This window comes from Psittacula echo, assembly GCF_963264785.1.
Source record: "Psittacula echo genome assembly, chromosome: 10".
In the NCBI taxonomy this organism is placed as follows: Eukaryota; Metazoa; Chordata; class Aves; order Psittaciformes; family Psittacidae; genus Psittacula; species Psittacula echo.
Window position 1 is genome coordinate 3196692 of NC_137741.1, and position 18903 is coordinate 3215594.

General features: G+C 39.5%; 1 protein-coding gene across 3 annotated transcripts in view; it reads right to left on the reverse strand.

The window, feature by feature from the left end:
* HMG20A (high mobility group 20A) overlaps nucleotides 1–18903 on the reverse strand; it is a 40906-nt gene that overhangs the window by 17496 nt on the left and 4507 nt on the right. The window lies entirely within an intron of this gene.

Here is an 18903-nt window from a genome sequence, read left to right on the forward strand (position 1 = left end):
ACTTGGCCTTTCAGCTTAGAGGCATGTTCTGATGCGAGTTAATGATCCTGTGCTGCATTCTCCTGGATGGGTACACTTCCACTCAGCACTGAAATCAAAGCGACCAGAGACACAAACTCCTGCTCCATGTTTTTAATATTATAAGTGTTTTCCCACACCCCACCCCAGTTCTACAGGTCAAGGTTTTCTACAAACAAAAGTAATGACGCTGGTTTTTGCATCTAATATCACTTGCAGATCCCTGATATGGTGAAAAGATTGTGCCAACAAACCAGCAGGCCACCCAAACAGGTGAGCACCATACTGCTACTCAAAGGACTCAGGATGTGAGAGACATTTATTCTACAGCTATATGTGGTTAAAATTTGTCAGGAGTCAAAAGGCTGTTCTCAGGAACCAAGAGCGTAATCACACATCTGACGTTCTGTTTGGAGATTGCGAGCTCTGCTTTATTCATGCTTCCCTTTGAAAACATTAAGAATATCTACTCCCTTTAGCAACAGCTCTACACCTTCATAAGCTACAACAGATGTTAGCTGACAAATGAATCTCTGCTAAGTTTCCAACTTGTTCACTTTAGCAGTTATTGCTCATGCTAGATCAGTCAAAGGTCTCCATGAAACAGGCACTGCATCAATCTAATTTCCACCACAAAGTTCATTTAACTTTCCAAAGACAACTATTTTTCCTACACATAGAAGCGTAAGAAGATGACAAGGATCTCCCACTTTTCAGGTGACATTCACCCTTTTCTCTTCTGCTTTTCCAACTGTTGAGATCCTTAGATCATCCTTCAGAACCCCATCACAGATTCCTTACCTAGAAAATAATTAAAACTAAGCAAACTGCTTCTAGGTAGAGCAGATGTTGACCTCTAGAAAAAAAACAAACCACCTTTTACTTGTGTATACGAAAGACCCAACCAGGAACAAAGAAATCTAATTCATGTTTTATCATTATAAACCGCAAACTGAACATAGTTTTGAGGCCTCAGCCTCAACAGAGATGTGGCCAAGCTGGAGACAGTCCAAGAGCTGCCAAGATAGTCAGGGGCCTAGAGCACCTGATATGGTGAGGGATGTTGAGGACACCAGGCTAGCTCAGTCTGGCAGAGGAGGCTAAGGGCAAATCCAATCCATACACCTAAAGCTACATGATGGAAGCAGCAGAGAGAACAGAACCAAACTCTCAGTAGACATATTGTCTTCTCACATTCTGAGTGGACACCAGGAGGGTACCACAACACTTGGTGAGGCCTACCCTTGCAGATTCTAAATGCTCAGTTACACAAAGCTGTAACTGACCTAAACCAGTGCTGGCAACAGCCCTACTTTGAGTGGGAGGCTGGACTAAGATGACCTCCAGATGTCCCTTCCAAAGCAACATCTGCAGCTCTCTGAAGCGGAACTCTACATTATGCTTTCTTTCAAATACCAGCATCTCTGACATAAAAAGCAAAACCTCAAATAATACAGTGCTTTTATGAAAAAATGGTGAGATATTCTGGTGGGGCATATAGCATTTTCATTCTTGATAAAGGAAGCAAAACCAATACTTCTTCACACATAGAAAAGAACCTACACCAAGGCTGGGGCTTTAATGAATTAGAGGAAAGCCTGAAAATAGAACTGATTTGAAGAACAAGCTCTTCACTGATGCCCTGAAACTGTTTAAGCACCACTACTAAGTATACAACACAAATTGCTTCATGCAGTTGTCACGGAAGACAGTAATGAAGTTTTGCTGCATGTTACACAATCTTTAAGCTTTGTCAGAAGTCCTAAATTAGTATCTTCAGAAAAGGAAGCTTAAGAAATAAGACTAAACCCTTGCAAATATATTTATACAAATGTATACACACACATATATACATATGAAAAGCTTTATGCATGTCTGAAAAAATGAAAGTTTTCTTAGTTGTCCAGGCACCTCCAGCAGGGGGTCAAGGACCCCTTCTCAGCCTCACCATGCCAGTCTACTGACACTCTGCACATGAATACATATCCTCTGCATCCGAACAAGTAAGTGCTTCTGTCCCTCATGCCTCTGTGACCTTCCCACCAGGCCCTGTTGCGCCTCTTCACATCTGGACCTAGTCAGCAACAGCAGAGCCTAAGCTTGCTTTCAAGGCTGTGGGGAGGCAGCTGGACATCAACCTTAACAACATATAAACAGAACACAAACACAGGAAGCCGGGAGAACTCATACTTTGTTCTTTCATTTGATTTTTTTAATTTAACCCATATGCATTAAATATTAACTCCTTCAGTTGATACTGAGCCATGTCCTAAAGAAAACTTAACATCAGTGAAGTTACAACGGCTTCTAATCTATTCCAGAAAGCGAAAAAACAAGACGGTTATCCAAAAGCTCACTGAGAATGGATGGGAACCTACACAAGCCTTTCAGTCACACTTCCCAAGGATAACTGTCCCATGGGCTTCACTCCAAAGCCACTACCCACTAGTTTCAACCCCACTGCAGAGATACATGTTCATTCCAGGGATGTAACAACATGGGCAAAACAAAAACTTGAAGAAAAGAACAGTAATAGGGAGGGAAAAGAAATGGTGTTTCTCAAACCTGAACCTTTACAGAATTCACAGGACTTTAGAGTTGGCACCTACACTTATTCCATATCGTGCATATATTTATGCACACATTTTTGCAGCTCTGTCAATTTAAACTCTGGCTAAAGCACCTATTGAGACACTTTTGGCTAAATTCAAGGCATAAGAAACAATGTATGCTGAGCTTTTTTAATGGCTAACATAGATCCTATTTTCATTTTTTAACTACGTGTACCCAAACGCAAAGATAAAACTGAAATTGATGTTCAACTCTAAACCTTTACAAGCACTACAATTCAGTGCTAGTAAGCATCACCTCTGAAACTAGAGCAGCTCTGAGCTCACTGTACTGCTATACCACCAGTTGTACTGGCACAAGGAAGCAACCAGCTAAGCAGGAATGCAGAAAGACTGATTTCTCATTAACAGCAGCACTTGATAAAGTGTTTGAAAACCTGTGATTTATTTTGGGACAGACAAGCTCGGGAAGGTCCTGCATATACTCAACTCTATTTCCTTTACAACTTTTGCAGGGTGGAGCAAAGACTACAGCCAAACCAGAACTGTAATGCGCAATCTTACCACCACTTGGAGTTTCCATGGAGATTCTACTTCCATTTTAAGCACTCTACTGCTCAATCAGAAAGCCCGTTCCCTGAATGCCAGCACCAGACATTACTTCCCACTCCACTATGGGTAAGCCAATGCTGTCAGCAATACATGTTCCTGACTTCACCTTAGTTCTGAACACTCCAGGCTCTCCTGTGCACTGATTTTCCTCCCACGTGCAAACTCCACACCAACTTGGAAGGTAGTTGAGGGGGTTTTAATTTGTATTTACTACAGCCAGTGCAACAGTGGTCAGCTGTGGAACAGCAGCAACAACCTGGCCTACAGAGGCTGGAGGGGTTTCTAGATGTCTGCACTACCAACCAATATTTAAAAAGGACAAACACCAATGAAAAGGGCAAGTACAAGGATCAAGGTGCGAGCTTGAGCTCCAGAAACAACACAGTTATGCGTGCAAAAATCCAACAGGAGGTGAAGAACAAGTTTCCTACCATTCCATGCTCTCAGTGTTTAAACATTGATAGGATTTCCAAAGATCTATTAGTCATGTGTATTAACATTAAACCTCTTTAGGAGCCTAGAGAAGATCCTACATTACCCTAAGCCATCAAAAATCTGGCTTAATTTATCTCTTTCTTTCCCTCCCTTCCCTCACCTCAGGGAAAACAAGGGTTTTGTGAAAGAGAAACCCTACAATAGTATTCTGAAACTTCCAGATTAAGTTTTCAAACTGGGCACTTCAGCTGCACACAATAAGAGATCATACTTCATACAGAGTGTGCCAACATAGTTTGCGAAAACGAGAGAAGAACTTACACAGCATAAAGATCTAAGTGCTACTACATGCATCAATTCACAGGGAAGAATCAAGCAGTAGGGAATCAAATACCTTTCAAAACCACAAGTATAATTTAAACAAGCTTTCTTAATTTCTTCTTACATTAAATTTTGTAGGCCATGCCATAGAATTGTAACGTTATTCTAGTAAGAAAGCTGAAGTAGCTGAGTTATATATTGGGTAGACTGAAAGCTCCATATGATCTGATTACTAGTCACATCCGTACAGTAGAAAGGAAAAGTTAAAAAGAAGGAGTTGTAAAATCAGGGTGAGGACAAATCCATGATGGGCTAAACAGAATGACTGACTTTTCTATAACTTCAGTAACATGATTGCATTGTTAATGACACTATTATAGGGCAGCAGAACCAGACACATGGGTGATGCACAATTTAAAGCCTAAGTTTATTTAAAAGCCTTTTCTGCATGCAATAAAAATGATGAAATTTGTCACAGTCAAAAGTTCATTCACAGAATCAGATCATTTTATGCAAGCAGCAGAGATGCCATTTAAAATGTGCAATCCAACAACTGTATCTAGCAAATCACCTCAGTGTAGCTCATCTGCATTCCAGTTTTTCAAAGGAGATGCCAAGAGACAGTAGAGTATGGTAATGGCCAGACTGTTTCAACAATGCAAGCTACAAGTAGCTGTTCTTCTCCAACACCGTGCCATGCTGTCTCACAGCTCACCCCAGATGAAGAAACAGCCAGAAAATACAACTTGCTTTACTTGGTAAAGTCAACCTCAGAGCAGCTTTCAGTATCTGAAGTGGGCCTACAGGAATGCTATAGAGGGACTCTTCATCAGGGACTGCAGCAATAGGACAAGGGGTGATGGGTTCAAACTGAAACAGGGAAGTTCAGGTTAGATATAAGGAAGTTCTTTACTGTGAGGGTGCTGAGGCGCTGGCACAGGGTGCCCAGAGAAGCTGTGGCTGCCCCATCCCTGGCAGTGTTCAAGGCCAGATTGGACGGAGTCTTGGGTGACATGGTCTAGTGTGAGGCGTCCCTGCCCACAGCAGGGGGGCTGGAATCGAACGATCTTAAGGTCCTTTCCGACCCAAACCAGTCTGTGATTCTGAAGTGATTCACAACATATCTGAAATGAGGCTGGACTCTACAACCTCTGCAATACGCAGACTTACTTCTTACTCATCCCAAGGCCACGTGGAGTCTTAAGATGGACCTGAACACTGGTAACGAAGGGTGAAAAGAGTTGTTCGCAATGCTGCCTTTTCAATGGCTACACCACACCAGATGGTCTTAAGGAAAAAAAGAGAGAAAAACCCTCCAAGAATTACTAAAATATTTACCCATTGAATTAAAAGCTAAGGTTAAAAATACATATTTATCCCAGTTAAGCATATTTAAGTATGAAGTCAGCATCAGAAATCCAACTTACAGCCTGACTTTAAAACACCACAGGACTTCAGTTACTCCACTACCAGCTCTACTTCTAGAAACATTACTACTGAATGAAGGATTTTTCTCCCATATTTCCTAGTCCTGAAGTGTCTGACCCTCCTTTGCCAGAACAAATAGATCCAAACTTTACCATTAAGAGGATAACAGATTAAACTAAATCATCTGCTACATCACAGAAGAGCCCCAGTACTCCTTATCTAAGCATCAGAGTCCAAGCACTTCATAATGTAATTTCAATACAGATGATTTATTGAGAGAAAACCCTGCATGTAGCCAGACTATCAGAATGAAAACTGAAGCAAGAACATCTCCAATTAAAACCACAATGCTTCTGGAGCTGTCAAGAGTTCAGATTCACTCTTCACAGCAAGACATTTTCTTCCATGAAGCTGCAAGCACATTATCCAACATCCTTGACTGCAAAAATCAGATTTGACTTTTTCCCTACAGGCAACTCATTAGACAAAGGTCTTTGTGTGACTTTAGGAAAACTGCAAGCCAAACCTAATGGGATGAAGGTTTTTCTGTCAGACCAGAAGGATATACCAGAGAACAGCCAGTGTTTTTATTTTCACTTCTTGCCAGTAAAAGCAAAGCAGCACTAGAAACCAAAATAAAGACTTGCAGGGAAAAAAAATTCCAGAGTTCTGCTATATTTTCAAGCAGCTGAAAGGAAGAAGAGTTTTAAAGGTTAGTTTTATACTAAGCTTATTTGGATCTTTGTGCTAACAAACCTGTTCATATTCAAACCTCAGTTACTCCACTACCAGCTTTACTTCTAGAAACATTACTACTGAATGAAGGATTTTTCTCCCATATTTCCTAGTCCTGAAGTGTCTGACCCTCCAACCATCTGCAAAAATGTATTTTTGAAGTGTTCAATCCTATATTCTACTCATATTTTTATAAGCGCATTAGGATGGGGCATCTATGAGATCTCATGTACATAAAACCCTCCTGTTTTTTGGAATTCAAGCCCTTACTCAGGAAAGGTATATACTCAACTCTCCAGACAAAAGCAAGAAGAGCTCCACACTGAATTCCCTCTCCTTCAGATACATGAAAGAAATTTTGCATCAGCAATAAACAAGGTTTTTGGATGGCCCAAGGCAAAACAAATCCCCACAATGAGATGACTGCACAATTAGTTGTGCTATCCACCCCCAGACAGCTAAAATCACTAACTGTGGTGCAGGTACCCAGAGGGGAGGCTTTGTTTTCCAGCTATTAAGCATCTATGGATTAGGATAGTTTGTTTTATTCTGAATTAACTTTCTTAAGGATAGTATCAGTTGCCATTTAAATAATTTCATTAACGTACACAACTCTGCAAAATTAATTCAATCCTTGTATTATAGATAATACAAACCATTCAGAGCACAAAAAATTAGTATCAAAATAAACCTTGAGATTTCTTTTAATGAAACACTCTACCTAACGTAATTGCAGTATGTGACTACCAGGGGTGGCATTGGCTTTCATCATTTACCTGTGAAACCTCTGAATTTCCAGTTACTATGGGCACTGAGTCTACCTCTTCACCTGCTCTGTCATTTGGAAATTCCCCTAGGATCTGAGGATCTCATATTTCACAGAACAACATTTTCCAACAGCTACTTTTACATCAACAAGGCAAAAGGGATACCCATAAAAACCCCACAACCACTCGCTACGGAACGGACACAAACCACGCCTGGAGCACAGACACATCTCTGAAACCACAGTGCTTATAAATCATCCAAGACTTCCCCAGATACTGTCAGCTTCCCCATTAGCAAGTAAACAGCTCCTTTCCTTCAGAATTCAAGTTCAGTTCCTCTGATCATTTATGTCAGGAAGATTCAATCATCTCACTGCTTGCGGAATGCAAACACACAAGTGCCACGAGCAAAGCAGTTTATTACGAAATGTAAATGAACAGGCTGAAATCTTTCACGGTGTTTGCCCAGCTTTAACATTTACAAGCATCACAAAACTGAAACAACAAACAGTAGCAATTAATGCTTCACAACTACTTTAAATCCCAAACAAGTGTTCTGAAGTAGAGAGAACTGTATGTCACAGAATCCCCACTGTGACTGGCCAGGGAAATGAAAAGTTACACATCTCAGAATAAAACAACTGAAGAGTGGATGCTGCTGCTGAGATTAAGACGTTACTTTAAATCTCTTGCAGCAATTTTGCTCTCTTTCAACACCTCATCACAAAAGCAGGGCAGCACAGCATATACTTCTAACTCACTTGTGGGAGATGAAGCCCTAGCCGCTGCCACAGAGGAATACAGATTGGAATTTCTCATACACACCCACCAAAACAAGTCATTACTGACCATTTCACAGAATATGGGGTTGAATACTTTGAATGTGAGAATACACTGAAGGAGGAATTGAGTGTATACTTAAAAGAATGACTCTCTCCACAGGCTTCATGACCCAACACAAAAGCATCTACTCTGACCTCAAGAGCCACAAAAGACAGCACAGAACTGGATATTTTAAATACACTGATATGGGTATGGGGACAAAGGTTAGAGGAAATGAAGTGTGGGAAGAATCAGTGATTCTCACACAGAAAAGGCAATGAATACTGCCTGCTTTCTGAAAAGATCCATCTTTAGAGGAAAACATGACATGCCAGCTTCTATTTATTTCTGCTGCTGTTCTTGCTGTTGCCTTGCACTATTCTAACATAAAATAAATGAGTATGAGCTATTAAAATCTGCCATTTAGAAGAAATCTCAAGTTTTAGATAGCCTTAGTTGTGTAAAGCAACAGGTAAATAAACATTCACTCTGATCTGCTATTTCTTTCCCTTTAAAAGACTAACAGAACTGACACTATCAAATTCTTTATAAGAGCAAGAATAGTGAAGATCTGGATTGGATTATCTGGTTTTAATATGTTTTTAAAGTTCTCTGGTAATAGATTAGCAAGTATCACAAACCAAAGTCTGGATGCGTGTTGCATGAAATGCACCAAAATGACAGCAGGATCCTGGCAAAGCATCTTCCCTCTCGAAGCAGCAGAGAGCTCCTTTGACCAGTGCCAACACCCAAAACATGAATAAAAAAAATCCTAGGAAAATTTTAGAAGAAAGAAACTATATGCTCTTAGTAGGCAAATCCCCTTACCACCAAAAGGGAAAGCACGCATATTTTAAAGTCATACAAGAACCCAGATACTCCCATGGCTCCATAAAATAACTGACTAATATAAACAGCAGAATGTAGACAAGTTAGAATAAAGCTTTACCTATCCTTACCTTAATCCACCAAAGGCACCAGGAAGTAATGCTATTTAGCATCATTAATGTAAATCAAACTAAAACAGAAACAATGGCATAAGCCTCCTAGGGTACTCCAACCACTCTCCAGCTATAAGCCATTCTTGGCAGAGAGCACATTCCTGGATCACCTGTAGCATACATAATGAACACACTTCATTTTGCAGCTGAAGTAGGATTTGAAAGGCAAGAAGCCACATCAGTAGCATACCTACACAGCCTAGGCTGAGTGCTCAAAGCAACAGGTAATTATTTGCAATAGTTTATCTGATTCCCAAGCCACTTCCAGTAGCCCAAACAAATTGCTGTGAGGACAGTGGCTCACCTCACTGTCTTCCTTACTGATGCTACAATCTCTTCTTTGTGCCTATCCTGTCATGTCATAGGGAAGAAGTCAAAAGAAGACAGGGGAAAATAGTGTGTAAGAGCAGAGCATCAGTGCCTAGAGCTTAGAGCCAAACAGCAAACAAAACCAGGTAAAAGTGTGGCTAAGGCCTATAATCATCTGCTCTTCCAGCTTCCCTCTTCAAGAGCCACTCCTCAACTGCTAGAAAAAAGGAACTGCAAACTGGAAGCATGCATAAGCTCTGGAAAATTAAGTTGATCTACATACATAATAAATTCAGTCCTAAAAGAGAATGTAGATCTTTTCAACTAGGTTGAAGACTGAACATTTATGAGGATGGAGGTCTTGCACGTAACAGTCTCAAGCACTTTTGAAAGTATTCCTAATTCATGTTACAAATGTTGTGAAAGGTATTTGGCACTCAGCTTTGAGTATTTACTGTATTTGAGCAAACAGCAAAGATTTATACTGCTTTTACATTCCCTTTTACTGATTTCATTTCTATATATATTTGTTAAGTAAATAAGGTTCCTCTGAGCTAAAGCATAAATATTATCCCAACACCCCTATCTATGGGTAAAGATGCATAGCTGGTTTAAAGAAGGCCCTATAGGAAATCTGAGAGCTAAGAATACAACCTAACTACAGAACCAGTCTTAAAAGGGTTAAGCTTGGTAGCAATTTAATTTTGAACATCTCAACTAACCTTTAGGCATTGCTTAGTTTCAGACATCCAGAAGTCATAAGAATCTGACCTGAATACACATTACACAATTCTTACTGCAAAGAGAAATAAGAACTCAAGTCTCTGTGATCCTTGACAAAAGGTCAGTAACACTGGTTTACAGAGCACTGAAGACTGGGAAAATGGAAAAATACTTGTATTTTCAGAAGGACTACAACATAGATTTCACCTCACTATAACCTCATCATCCAAAGTTCATTGCCTTTATCAGAAACAGACACAGCAAACTGGCAGAAAACAAGAGTCTGGGCAATGATCTGCCTTTTTTGATTTGTTGATCCTAAACATTCTACAACACAAGTGTGAACACAGTGCTGCATATTCGGAAAACTTATTTTCCTTGGTTACTTTTGCAGCCTGTTAGAATTACCTGAGTATCCATTACCACATTTAATTCTAACAGTTAGATCACGGGCTTTTCAGTGACACAACTGTCTTTTTGGCTCCTTTGGAAAGGCACCCATCTGTATTTTGCTCCTCCCCACATGTCCCAGAACAAAGGCAAAAAAGCAGGACACTGCTTTTGAAACATTGCATTTTTAAAAGCAGAAAGTATTCAGCTTTTATGAAAACTTTAACATTCATATTTGAACTTAGAGACTTCCTGAAAGAAAACAGAGTACTACAGTAATGGAAGCTTGGCTTTCCTGGTCTTTAACAGTCTCCCAAAACAGCCAATTCCCACCCTGGAACTGTTTCTTGACCTCTAGAAAGGGTCATCTATGTATAACCACAGACAAAATAGGCCCCTGGCATTCCAAAGCTCCCTGGTAAGCTCACTAAAAAGAATCCAGCAGGTTCAGTTTGTTTTCCATGATAAAACATCCACTCCAGAAGAAACCCTTCAGTAAATCTTTAAGTAACCCTTACCTGGCTGCCAGAAGCAGCACACACTGATTCTTCAGCAATGAGCATATTGCTGAAGGATATATATGATGAGAGGCTGGTCACCTCTCCTACTGCTCCCTTAGATGTAACAGCAATGAGTAAACCTCCAAGAGCAGGTTGCAACGTGTAAATAAAGAGTTGAGAGGCACAGAGGACTACTGCACCACATACTACTCAGTGTAGTAAGCCTAGGCCTTGGAGTTCAGCATGTGAAAGACAAATAAAAGGAGCAGCCTATTATTTGAAACTACACCAAGTCATTAAGCTGAGTAGGAAAGACTTCAAAATTTCAGCTTGTAAAAAAACCGTATTCTTCTTTACAACTGAAGTACGTGTCATCTGCAGCAGGAACATTCATCCACTGCACACTGCAACTTTCCTCTACGCAAGTATTCATGTCTTAGTTCCCATGAACTTGCTTGTATTTCTACTTAAAATGCCTTTCCCAGTAACATTTCCTAATATCACCTGATAATCACACATTTTATAGGTAAAAATCTTCTAACCATATAAAAAAGCCTGCAGATTCTAACTAGCTTTGCTGACTTGAGATCCACAGAAGCATTAAGTGCTTTGCTGGGTGGATCTCAGTCAGCAAACCTAGTTAGACACAGGGAAGGCATATGTCTAGTCACCACATTTATTTTGTTGCCTATTGCTGCCCAGCTGAGAAGGAAGTAAAAGGAAACCATGTGAGAAAAGTCCATAGTTTCTGCCATACTGAATTAAATCCACTTCCATAAACTGAGGAATACATCTCTTGTATCAGTCACATTTAATGACTCAAACACTGCTTTAGACTAGAAGGGACTGCTGGACATTATCTGGTCCCAACACCTACTCAAAACCAGAATGAAGGTCATCTTTATGGCAGACACTAGCTAAAAAGCTTCTGGTCAACACAGAAGTAAACCAGCAAATGCCTTCACTGCTTTTTTTTTTTTGTTAGGAAGGCTACCAACAGCTGATGAAATAAGCACTATTCATTCTCAAGACAGAGACAGCAATGAATAGAAGACGGAACATTAAAGCAGTTGAAAAAATTGCTTACAAAGGCCACAGCAATAGAGGACTATCAGACAACACCTCTCCCAGTCCTTGAAGCTGGAAGGGCACCACCAGAACAGAGATGGAAAGTTTTCATTTCATTCAGCTATTAACGAGGAGGGGGGAGGGAAAATAGTAATTAAAAATAAATTAATTGAGAGCAACCTTAGCAAGAAATCCAGGATCTTCTCTCCAACTTCTGAAGCTAGAGCTAAGACTTCCAATATTATACTGCCCGTACACAAAGATTCCCTAACCCTTTGTGTAAAGCTCAGATTTACTCTCAACTCTAAGCACAACAAGCAGTATTTACTCCATTCAAACAAAGTGTAAAAACCAATGGCAAGCTGTCATTTCAGAGGGGCTCACTACACAGAACCCAACTTTCAGTGATTTCAAAGTAGGTTTAACTCAGTAGCAGCTTCAAGTACATTTTTTCTTTTCTTCAAATAGAAAACTCAGCTCTGGGCTCCTGCATTTGCTACTCCACTATGTTCAGTCTATTCTGTCCTTTGAGCGGAGGACACAACAAACTGCATACCTTTCACAAGACTATAGGGGCAGGCAACTAGGGGACCAAGAATATACCGTAACACCAAGCCCTTCACTGCACGCAAGCAAAAGGCAAGTTCTCATTTCTAGCCTCACAGAGGGTATGCTTGCTACCTGCATGACAACAGCGAGTCAAATCTGAAAAGAAAGAGCCTCCACTTTACCAAAAATGGAAGAGACCATCTGTGCCAATCCCAGATGAAGGCTCCCAAGCACACATGCCACTAGTGGCATGCAGCAACCTCCCTAAGCCCTACCCAAATAACCACATATTTCTTCCTTAATACAAGTACAACAGATGAGACTTGACTGCTGCCACAAACAAGGCTGGGAGCTACCGTCTTTGAAGGCAGGTCTTTGAACTTCTCCAAGGCAGTTACAAATCATGGTTTCTTACTGCAGTATCTAACACAACACACTTGCAAACCCCTCCTTTGTGTTCAATATCCCAAAGCAATTGATTTGTAAACTGTTTCACTGATTTGTCATTCCTTATCAATTCTTCCAAATAAACAGCCATTCTAATTCCTTGTCCACTTTTGCTTATGTATTGTCTAGCTTCTTTGGGCTGTTCACTTTGTATTTCATTTACCTTTCAAGCACTAAGTTATTTAGCAGCAAAAAGTCACAGCAAATGCCAGGGAACTTGTTTCTCTGATCTGCACAAAGTGCCAACTCCTCATATCTCTGTATTTTTAATTACAATGATATACATATACATCTGCAGTAGTAAGATTTTACCAAGTGAGTTCAGAACCAGAAACACTTATAAGCCTCAAAAGCGAAGGTACTGTAAACTGACAATTCATTTGAGCATAATTTACCTGCATACGACAGGCTAGTGTACCTTTTTCATTATAACTTTGAGTTAATATATTACCCCAAGGTTGCATTATCACAGTCCTGCCATATCACTTGCCTGGAGTCTTCTATTTGTCAGTCACCGATCCACTGGAAGGGAAAAAAAGCCCAACCATGCAACAGAGCTATAGAGCAATGAGTTCCTACATTTATATAGCATTATGTAAATGTCTCTATAAAAAGGCAATTATAGACACTTATCCGAGAAGCCTTACTGATCTCAGAGCTGAGAATAAAGAACCGTGCATCAGTAAAAACATTTTCTAAACATAATTCCCAGAAGCCTGTGCTATAAAGACACAGATAATAGCTGAAGTTTTGTTTTTTTCCAATGCCTTTCCTATGCATTGGAAATCTCCTGTCTTCCCACTCTTCCTCACTATAAATATTTAAACCCTTTGTGCGTGCTTACTTGCATATCAATACTTACAATACTTTTATTTTCCACACAACAGCAACACAAGAACATAATCTTTAGGAACGTGATGGAAAGTTTCTTGTAATCTGTTTTTTTCTGCCTGCTTTGCAAACCCTTCTGGTAAGTGTCTTTTCTGCAATTCCCTTGAGAAATACTTTGTTGAAATGGCACTGGAACAGAATGTATGTTTTTACAACTGGCAACAAAATTATGCAAGTAATGTACCTAAAAAAACCTCCAAACATTTAAAGCATTTTCCTATGGAGAAAACACAAGGAAGCCATCTATAACAGAGTTCACATTTTTTCATGCTTGTAATGATTTTTAAGGCTAAGACAATATTAACAGAAAAGGTTTCTCAAGTAAGGAAAATACCTTTGATATTAGGATGATGTTCAGATCACTGTTCACTCAGAACAGTTCACGTGAAGTCTCGCAGTCTAAATTTAACATGCAGTTATTAATCCTATAGCTTTTTATATCCACATGGAAATAGATGACCAGTCAAAAAAAATCTTCTGGCAAGACAAAGACCATTTTGATCAGCCTAGCATGAAAACATGCAAGATTTTTGCACTTTCAAGGAAGTTTCCTAGGCTACAACTAAAAAAAGCTTATTTCCTGTCTGTAAAGCTGCAGCATACCCACATGCATAGGCTAGAGGGGATGATAGTGATCACCCAGACTGACCCATTTGCGTTGCCACCTACCCTCTATTAAAAAAAGAAACACATGAAGGAATTAAAATCTACATGGTTACCCAGTCTTGTTTTAAAGACTGACAGTAAAAGAAGCATCACTGCATCAGCTGTCCCACATGGCAGTTACACAGTAAATCTGTACAGCTTCCTGCTGTAGCAGTCACTTAGATCTTACCATGCTTTTGCAAGCTAGCTCTATAAGCTAAGAACTTATATCAATAAATTCTGATTAAGTTATTTGATAAATGTATCCTTTCAAGAAGTTAAACATATGCAGCACCTGCATTCATTTTCAGGACTAAAAATATACTAGCTTAAATGTGAACAAATATGAAGTCCGGTTTGCTCGAGTCTTTAAAAACAAGAAGCTAAACCAGGTTAGTAAACCACAACTACTGAAAAAGTAGCTGTCACATTACCTCTCCCCAAGTAACCGAGAAGCCTTAACTTGATGCCATTTTGTTCAAAGACATCGAGAGCGGTCATTAGTTGTTACTTTAAATTAACATTTAAGAAGTCAAGGATCAAACTAACATGTTTCAGATGCTTTTTTCTGTCTTTTTCCTATACTCAGAGTTTTAGAACAAAATCATTTGTGCATCCATTTTGATTAAGTGTTTGCTGTTACTAAAGTCTACAGAATGCTGATAATGTCACAAAATTATTTATACACTACTGTCAACAGATAGAGAAGAATGGGAAACTAGCAAAATACCCGTGGCATGAGTTAACCATTAGATTAATACAATTTTTAGACCTCTTTCTCAAGCCCTGCATATTTTGCTATAACCTAGATGTAAGGATAGGTTATAGAGCAGTAGCTTGCTGCCAAAGAGAGGGGAAGGTCTTTCTTCTCCTTTCTCACTTGGTTATGGCAATTTCCACATCTCACTAGACTTTTCACAAAACTGCTCTAACTCCCTGCCTCTTCCCTTTGGGGGAATGGCAGGCAAGAGGGGAAGGTGGGTATCTTCCACCAGCTCAGATACATAGTTGAGAAGACTTCGAGGGCTCAAATAAATACCAGAGCTTATTAAAGAAAGAATGTGTGTGGAAACTCCCACTCCCATGCGTGGTAAAGGGTCTTATTAAGCTATGAGCCACCCACAATCACCAAAGATAACTTTTCGGACTCACTTCTGCTAGTAGTCAGTTTTAATGTTCACATGACATCAGGAAAGCATTCAGAAAAGCCATTTGCCTACATAAAGATAAGCCAAGTGCTAGAAGGTGCAGACAATAGCTCTCCACTGACCAAGGCTACAGTTTTATGGCAGCCGATGCCTATTTCAGTACTAACTACTTTTATAGTATTAAATATATATTTTTATTATATATTTTTCAGCCTTGCACCGCTTTTCACTGGACAACTCCTGGTTATTAGCATGCTAAAGAAATAGAACAGCTTTTCCTTCATTTATCAAACTAGTATATGCCAGATTAAAAACTAAAATGGCTCAGCGAAGGATCTAATGACATTACAGCTGGCAGAAGAAAAAGGGATGCAAGTAGCAAGGAGTTAGTGACATACGTTTCTATAACCCTATAACCAGAGATTCGGTTCTCACTCAAATTCTAGTGGTGCCAGAAATGAAGGATATGAGAAGCTATTCCAGTAACTGAGGGCCCCAAAATAGCCGTAAGTAGGAGGAAATGCAACTACCACATAAAATTAGGATTATCTCATAAAATGACTTGACATTTTCAGGGTTTTTCTTTCCAATCTAAAGCTAAACATCCATGCTCTGGATGAAAGCTGAGATTCTTTCCCATAAGTCTGGAAACAGAACTTGAATTTCACAAATTCTGATTCATTTCTTCTAACAAGGGACACTTATCACATATGTGTCTTTGATGAACTGCAGCAACTATACACAGAACTCAGAAGAGCAGTTGAAGTCTATTCTGTCGTGTTTTCCACATATTGAAACAGTGAGGATTTAGTCAAATATTGGTTATCTCGATTGATTTCGCCAGTAACATAAGTCATGTGCAATACCAGCTAAAATATACCACAGTAAATGCACCCCAAGCCAGAAATCTGCTTCAAACAACTTCAGTATGGTTACCAATGATAGCAACTGCCTCAAGTTTTTCCAGACTGGAAAAAACCCCTGCTCTGCCGTGTTTTTTACAGAACTACACTGCTAACCAGGCACACAGGAACACTATCATCTTCCTGTGGTTGTTATTCAATTTTGCATTGGCAAAGTTTAAATTCCAAAAGAACCAAGGAATCTTCTAATGCTATACTGCCTCCATCGAGTTTTCAAAATTCCTCCCAGTTTATCACTGCTTTAGTACTCTGGTTTGCATCACCATCATCCACCTCCTGTTTTAAAGCTCTCCTTCCTTGAAACAATCACAGACATTCAGATGTAAGCAGCAAGAACTAATGTAAAACCTGCTCACTGAAAAATACAACCTGGAGGAGAAACAAGAGTATTCCAATATACCTATTGTAGTTCAGGACTTCCAGAAATTCAGTAGATTTGCTCATTTGATCTAGAAAACCTAGAGAATTTGTGATGAATGAGGCATCCCAACGACGTGCTTGTGTATGTGAAAATATGGTAGCTTTAGATGGAATATATTTCTTCAATAAGTCTTAATTTTTTTTATCCTTTATGGATCAGAAAATGTCTTTGTCAACATGCTGGATAAGTGAAAATGCAAGCAAGGAAGATTATGCTTATTCTTAAATTAAACTGTGGAGAACTGGAACACAAGAGGAGCACTGTACCAAACAAAAAGGCTTGGAATGCCAGTTACAAGAAAAAAACCAAAACAAATCCAATACCCCAAGCAAAACCTAAAAGGTACACCAAGCTTTCTCCTCTTACCTCTGTGTGCCATTTATCCTGTACTGGGAACACTCCCCACCAACCCCCAGCCTTCTTTGCAGAAATGTGATGTTAGCAAACTCCAGATTTAAAAGCGTGAAAGCAGATTTACAGTTTACTGTTTTCAGTACTTTGCTTGGTGTTGGTCTGTTTTCTCCATTGTATAGACTCATACTGTTATAAGAACTTGTTTGCCACATCTCTCCACTGCTTTTCCAACTATGGAGACTCACACTTCCCATATATTGTCAAACACAGCATATTTTGAACACTAGCATGGGAGACTAACTCCATTATATCAGAAATTTAACCTCTGATCAACATGTAATTATGTTCCCAGAGTTATAAGCCTGAGATTATTATTCAGCCTATTCTTAAACAAATGACAGTCACCTCTCCCCCCAGAAAGTTCATTTGTATTACTGATGTTTTATCCATCACTAGTTTTAAGCAAATAGAACTCCAGAGTTCGATAACAGCACATCATGTTATGTGCAAGACTTCGAAACAGCAGCCAAGGGAATTCCAAGAGAAGCAAATTGTTTCTTGCTTGAGTAACAAATGCAAAAAAATCACACACCCCATTAATTCCTGTCATACCACTTAGCTGAATTACAAGGAAGTACAGAATAGACATAGCTAAGTCAGACCTATTCAACCACCATTCAGTTCAGACAGCTCGAGAACCCATCGAACCACAGTGAAGGCTTATGTACCTCTTCAGGTCTCACCATAACAATAAGTATTTCTTAGTCTTCCATTAAGCTTATTTTCTAAGAAAATGCCCAAACTGCCCTCATTCCCAGTACTTGGTGGGACATCTAAGCATCAGGATAAAGAAAAGGAACAGAACTGGCCTTTCAGCAACTGTTTCTTGTACCAGTATGGATCCAGAGCAGCAGCTAAGGTTGAGCACCCCCTTGATTTCATACATAATTTTTATGGTTTATGCACATCAGTTTTATGTTACAGTTAAACCATGGGCCTTACCACTTTCTCATCTTACTATTCCCAGCAGCCACACTCGCCTCTCTCATGCACTCATGTTCATGTCAACTGCTCTGTTTTCAACTTCTCAAAGCCCTTAATTTACCAGCAAAGTTTTCATCTCATCAGCTCTTTGAAACAGTTTGGCGACAACATGCATCAGAAGGCAACAACAGGGAAGACTCCTAGCTCACCTTCCTTGAGAATTACACCCTGAAGTAGAAAGCACAAGTCATATATACCACTACTTAAAGTCCTAGCAAGTCCTATAGATGACAGGTTATTTTGAAGAACGATTAAGAGCTTTGAGAGTTTTTTGGCTGCAAACAATCCCTCAAATACCACTGCATAATTAAAGCTATGAATTTTTCTTTTCATATGTGAAAACAACAATAAAACAAGTCAACTTTCCCCCAGTAATTCACTAAATTGCCAAAAAATCCTCTGTGCTCTGCACCAGTTAGTGGAAGGAAATAAAATGGAAAAAGCATTCAGAATAAATTCCATCAGTCCAAAGTCTCCTGAATTCAATTAATAAATGACACTCCCACTCTCTTCATTCTCACATGGACTTCACACATTTTTTATTATCAGTAACACAACTTCATGCCACTCAGTCTTTGGACTAAACCAACTCTTCACATTTTCAGGCTACTGCAATTTTTTTACCTACAAGCAACAGTGTCAGCTGCGCACCACTTTACTTATCCCAGCCATAATGCCCAAAAGACACACCCCAAAGTCTCAGACTCCCTTTTACCTGAAGAAATGGTAAAAACAATCCAACCCATAAGAATTTAAGCAGTATAAGATTTGTTATTCACTGT